Raw genomic sequence first — 6,744 nt, forward strand, 5'->3', positions numbered from 1 at the left:
AATCACTAAGCATTACTTCCACTGTAGTCAAAACCTGCCCAGAATCAAGGGAGGAAACATATAAGCCACCTTTCAATGGGAAAAGTGTCAAAGTCACATTGTAAAAAAGCATATGTGGGGGGCTTCCCTGGTGGCGCAGTGGTTGAGAATCTGCCTACCAATGCAGGCGACACGGGTGCGAGCCCTGGTCTGGGAAGATCCCACATGCCGCGGAGCAACTAGGCCCATGAGCCACAACTACTGAGCCTGCGTGTCTGGAGCCTGTGCTCCGCAACAAGAGAGGCCGCGATAGTGAGAGGCCCGCACACTGCTATGAAGGGTGGCCCCCGCTCGCCGCAACTAGAGAAAGCCCTTGCACAGAAACGAAGACCCAACACAGCCAAAACTAAATAAAAAAATAAATTTAAAAAAAAAAAAAAAGCATATGTGGGAGCGGAGAGAATGCTGCAATCATCTTTGGGAATCGAATTGGCCACAGGATCCAATTTTATTAGCAACTCATCTTTATCATTTCAGAAGTTCCTTTATACACATGGTCTGCTGCTGAGCTCTCTGTTACACTGTTCTGTTTCTCTGTTTTTTGGCCACATTACAGCTAGTAACGTGTCCATATCTGATAGGGTAAGATCTCTCTCTTCATTCTCCTTTTGCAAACTTGTGAGTTATTCATGAACATTTACTTTTCCATACAACTTTTAAAACACATTTATCAAACTCTTAAAAAATAATCCTTCTGGAATTTTCTTGGGATTGCCTTGACTTTATAAGTTAATTTGGGGAGAATAAACATAATGTTATATGGTCATCCCACTCAAATACATAGAAATTACTCTGACCATTTCTTCTGACTTCCTTTTATAGCTTTTAAGACTTTCAATATTTCTTCTATAGAAGTCTTATCTATTTTTTGTTAATCCTTAAATATTTCATAGTTTTGGTTGCTGCCATGAATATTATTCTTTTTTAAATTATATTTTCTAATCTGTTTTTGCTGGTGTTGAGAAATTCTATTGATATTCGTAAGCTGATCTTGTATCTGAAAGCCTTGCTTAATTCTAATAGTTCAATCTGTTGCTTTTGCTATATAATGATCATATTATCTGCAAATAATGACAGTTTCATTCTTTCCCCTCTAATTCACACCTCTAATTTCTTTTTCTTTATTTATAGTCTTGGCTAGGAAGCCCAGTATTGTGCTAACACTAGTGAATGATAATGGAGGTCCTTGTCTTGTCTCTCTGACCTTAAATGGAATGCATCTTTCTCCACTAAGTGTAATTTGTGCTTTAAGTTTTTCATTACAAACAGGTATTGAGCTTTATTAAATGCCTTTCTGAATCTACTGAGATAATTATGTGATTTTTTTTCTCCTTTAGTCTATTAATGTGTTGATTATATTACCATGTTGAATCATTCTTTTATTTCTGAATAAACCTCCCAAATGACAATATATTTATATTTTTAACTACTAATAGTTGATAAGCTACAATATTTTATCTAGGATTTTTATATCTGTGATCATAAGCAAAAGAGGTCAGTAATTTTCTTTTCTTGTATTGCCATCATCCAATTTTAGAATAAAGATTATATTCAACTCAAAAATGCATGGGGCAGCTTTTGTTGTTTTCTCTTTTCTATTTTGAGGTTGCTAGAAGTGAACTGTAAAACTGTCTGAGCCAGGTGCCTTTTTGGAGAGGAGGTCTTTGATTGCTATTTCAATTTTTGGTGCTTACCTGTTTATTCAAGTTTTTTCTGTGTCTCCTTTAACCAACACAGGCATTTAATAGTGTTCTCTAAATGTTCTCATTTCATATAGAGTTTCCAAATTTAGTAGGATGAAGTTATTCATAATTTACTTCTCTTATTTTTATATCTATTTATAGCTGTTTCTCTTGAAAAGATCTGTATTTTTTATTAAATATTTTTTCCTGATTAGTCTTTATAAACACATATCTTCATTAATTATTAAATAGCAATAGGATGGTTTCTGCTACTTATATTTCAAAAAAAAAAAAAAAAACCACAAGTGTTTGTCTGTCGAGTCACTGCTAGATCTCACCCACCTCTCCATCCTGGAGACCACCTCTCAAGTCTATACGCAAAAGAGAGGTCAGGAGCCTGAGCCCATGTCCCTTTGGGCCACCACTCAAGTGTGCCCTCCAGGGTCTAATGATCCACAGGCTATATGGATATTTGTCCCATTTTTCTCATCCATCCCCAGCAAGCAGTGCCACTGAGGAAACAATTACTAACTGCTTACCACGTTCCCACCTTTGTACAAAGCCATACAAACCATAATCTTTTCTCCCAAACAAATACATGCTCTAGCTGGGAGATAAGAGTAACACTGAGGAATGCGCATGAGGGGAGAAGGAACTCTGAGCACAGATTTGGATCATCCCACTTCATCACTGAGCAGTCTGAAAGGTGTGAGGGAAATGTTCCAAGTGAGAGCAGAGCAGAGGACCCAGCCAGAGATCTGGAGCTCCATTCCCTCTGCCGTTTCCTTCCAGACTAAAGATCTGCCCCAGCAATGGAAGAGGGAGAAGGAGAGAGAGGGCAAATAAAGAGGCAGAGAAGAACACGGCAGGAAGGCAAAGAAAAAGGGAATCACTGAGCTACACTAATGCAATCAGGACATGTCCGATTACAACAGCTAATATTTGTGTCACTTTTCACACAGCAGGTACAAGGGACTACCTCAGTGGATTCCTCCACAGCCCCGAGAAGTACAATAGCACAGCTTTACAGGTGTGGAGACTTCAGCCCCCAAAGACTGTGAATTTCCCAGTCTTACATAGCTGGCAAGTGGCAGAATTGGGCCCCCAAATCCCTGGGCTTCTGACTCTAGCATTGTCCTCTTTCCCCTAAACCATGTGGCCTCCAAAACCAGCAAGCTACAGGACATACAAACGGGAAACCAGCTCCCCGTTGTTCACCCCACCTCTGCAAGCCCTCATCTCCCTGCCACACTCACCTCCCTCCACCACACACAGACACAGACACAGACACACACACACACAGAGGAAACTGCAGGTCGATGGAAAGTCACCTTACTTGCTTCCTAAAGAACATGCTATTGTTTATTTGCCAAGAACCTCAGCAGGGCCTCTGGGCTGCCAAATATCTTGTTCTAGAAACCGAAGGGTCAGTACTGGGAGGAGATGAGGCCTGTGCTGTCCTCAACACCCCCTGACCCGAAGATCACCTGTAGGCACAGGTCCAGGTGCTCTGGTGGATACAAGGAAGCTCTCGAGGACCTTATGATGATGTCAGGACATGACGTGTCTATCAAAATAAGAATAACAGCAACAAGGATAGCAAGTAACTCTTCCTGAGTGCTTTCTATCCACTGTCACCATGATAAGATCTTTTAACAGCTTTGAATCATGTTTAATCCTCATGATTAATGAGGTAGGTTCAAGTCTTCCATGAGAAACTGAGGCTCAGAGGGGTGAACTGTCATATCCAGGAGGATACTTCCAGCAGGGGACAGAAGCAGGACTCAGGTCAGGCTCATCGCCTCCAGGAGACAAACTCTTAACACCGCCTCTTTGGTTTATAAATACCTGGTGGGGAAGGATAAACCCCAAACAGCTGGTATAACTAATGTCTGCAACACCCAGAGTGGTGAGAGAAATCTTCAAAGAAGAGATAGCCTGATGCAGATATACAAGAAGGGAAAGGACAGACAAGAGGCTTGGGGTCACATACAGGAGAAACGTTGGGAGCGACTGTGGGAACGGGGCTGACGGGGTGTATATAGGGAAGGGAAGGCTGAAGCAGCCTGAGCAGGGCTGTGGAAACCACACCGATGGCTGGTCCTTCAGACTAACAAATTCAGCACCAGAAAGAGGACAGGCCGTCAGGGAGAAGAGAGAAAGAAGAAACAAGTCCACAGTCACCAAACTTAGTTTTGTAAGTACATAGTAAGACCAGGAGAAATTTGTCCCATCCTCTGATTCCTCAGTCCTCAGGTACCTAGGACAAAGTTTCCATCCCCAGAGTAGCTTCCTGGGAATATTCCCAGTCACCTCCCTCAAAATGGAGCGGATGTTCGCAGGTGTGTGCTCTTGGAAGGGAGGGACAGCCCTCTCACTGTAAATAAAGGGAATCAGTGGCAGACACGGGTGTTTGCTGTTAATGGGGGACCTCCCCACTGCCCCAGAACCTCTCTATCTGGGAAATAACCCATCCCCCTTGTCGTGCAGTTTTCAGTCTTATCCCGTTCCAGCCACATCTACACAGCCCAACAAGCATGGCTAGCTGCCCACAATCCATTCAAGGACCTCCCACTGAGCCAGCCAGGCACTCTGTCTGCCTTGGATGTGCAAAACCTCGTCAAGACACGCCAGAGTGTTCAAGCCCCCAGTGTAAGCCACAGAGCCTGCGTCCTCCACACCGCTGCCCATCACTAGGCTGCAATCTTCCAGGGGGACCCGAACCTCTGAGAAATGACATTACAAAACCAAAGAGAATCTGTCTCCCAAAAGTTCAAAATTATTACTGACCAGGAGAAAGGGTGTGCATTTAGCCAGATTCCAGTAAGATGTGTAGTTCTCCATTATTAAGAAGTCTGGCTTCAGGAGCACAATTTTAACTGTTTGGTTCTAAGCTTTTTAAATATATATATATATTAAATGTATATATATTTACATTTTTACACACATACATATATAGTAGAACACCATTTAAACTCTATGACAGCAACTACAAAATTGAAATTCTGTCTTTTAAAGGGTTTTATGTACTCCTCTAACTGAAAACAGCTTCACAATAAAAAGATCCAGTTTTACAAGTGGGCCCAACCAAAATAGTAACTATGGCCTTAAGGGCTATTATCCCATTGCTGTATGAAGGATTTAAGGCACATAAATGTCCGTTAACACAGCTAAGCATAATAATCTGATTTATAAAGTATCCCTTGCCAGGGCCCTTGTAGCACCCTACAATTACGCTGTCCCAATTAAAACATCCTACAAGCCTAATAGACTTGCCCTGAAAGACACTGCCCTATAAAAGCATGACCCACCCCACAAAAAAATCCTGATGGTGGGGGTTCTACGGCAAGGTTGTGGCCACAAAACGGGTTTTCAGATGGAAGGAGAGCGTTCTAAGTGTCTAATTCCCACGCTCAGTGTCTGCCAAAGTACACAGGAGTAAATGATAACCCCACAGCAAAGAAGCATTTAGGAGGAGGGTTGCCCGGGTGTCCATCCCAGGCTTTCTTAGTAAATTTGGATTCTGCTTGTTAAAATGGGTTCTAGGCATGGGGAATCCAACTGACATTTTCTATTGGAAAGCAGGAGGAACCCTTTTGTTCCAGAGGCCCTTTGGGGCACCGCTCTCCCTCTTGGCCCACCTCCAGCCCAAGTTACTCTGCACAGTTTGCAAGGTCTCAGTCATTCTTGTGTGTGTTGCAGGGGGTGGAGTGATCCTCAACTGTCTTATCTGCTATTAGACAATTTTATCATAGCAAAAAAGGAAATACACCTCTCCAAATCTACCCTCCATTCCTAGATGGCCATGGACAATTGAAATTTCCAAAAGACCTAAGAATTTACTAAACTACATGTCTCCTAAGTCTTAGTGAAGTATGAACACTGTCTCTTGACTCTACTGGGGGGAAAACATTCAGCAAAGGAGGAAAGAAGAAAAGATTTATTCACAGACAGGCAGAGACAGCCATACACTGCTGCGTTGCTCCGCACACCTCATTCCCATCAAAGCTAAGTTTCTATTAATGTTAACTTGAAATGCTAGTGAAGGTTCAGCCAGATAGGTACTCTTATACATCTTGTAGGAAAGTACATTGTTTGAGCCTTTCTAAAAATTCACAATCTCCCAATAGCTACCAAGAGCTTTTGAAATGCCCGGATCCTTTGATCCACTTTTGGAAATATATTCGAAGGAAATCAGCAAAATTCAGTCAAAAAGCAAAGCACACTGATGCTCACAGCAGCACTGCCAAATCTAGAAAGAGATGGGAAATGATCCGATAGTTCAGCAATAAGGGAATAGCACATAAATTCTAGTTAATCCATAGACAGAGTATTATACATAATGCTTTTAAGAATGATGCTTGCTTCTATTGAAAAACACAAAATAAGTTTGAATAAAAGGAAACAAAAACTATGTTCTTGGATAAGAAGTGTCAGTAAAGATGTCAATTCTCGGGGCTTCCCTGGTGGCGCAGTGGTTGAGAATCTGCCTGCCAATGCAGGGGACACGGGTTCGAGCCCTGGTCTGGGAAGATCCCACATGCTGTGGAGCAACTAGGCCCGTGAGCCACAATTACTGAGCCTGCGCGTCTGGAGCCTGTGCTCCGCAACAAGAGAGGCCGCGATAGTGAGAGGCCCGCGCGTCGCGATGAAGAGTGGCCCCCGCTTGCCTCAACTAGAGAAAGCCCTCGCACAGAAATGAAGACCCAACACAGCCAAAAATAAATAAATAAATAAATAAAAATTTAAAAAAAGAAAAGATGTCAATTCTCTCCATCTTATTCTATAAATTAAATGTCATCCTGAAACGAAGCAGGACCCTATGGTCTATGCCCCCATGTCCCCTGACTGCCTTTTGCCTGTGGAAAAACCTTAGCCAAAGAAATGAGAAATGAGAAAATGCAGAAACAAAGGAAAACAGTCAAAAGAGACCAAATAATAATAGTTCAGTCATTAAGCACTGTCAAAGACCTTTAGTTCCTTCTCAAGGGCTATAGATAATATTCTGAGCCATAACCTGTGA

This window comes from Balaenoptera acutorostrata, chromosome 12 (genome assembly GCF_949987535.1).
Source record: "Balaenoptera acutorostrata chromosome 12, mBalAcu1.1, whole genome shotgun sequence".
Classification (NCBI taxonomy): Eukaryota; Metazoa; Chordata; class Mammalia; order Artiodactyla; family Balaenopteridae; genus Balaenoptera; species Balaenoptera acutorostrata.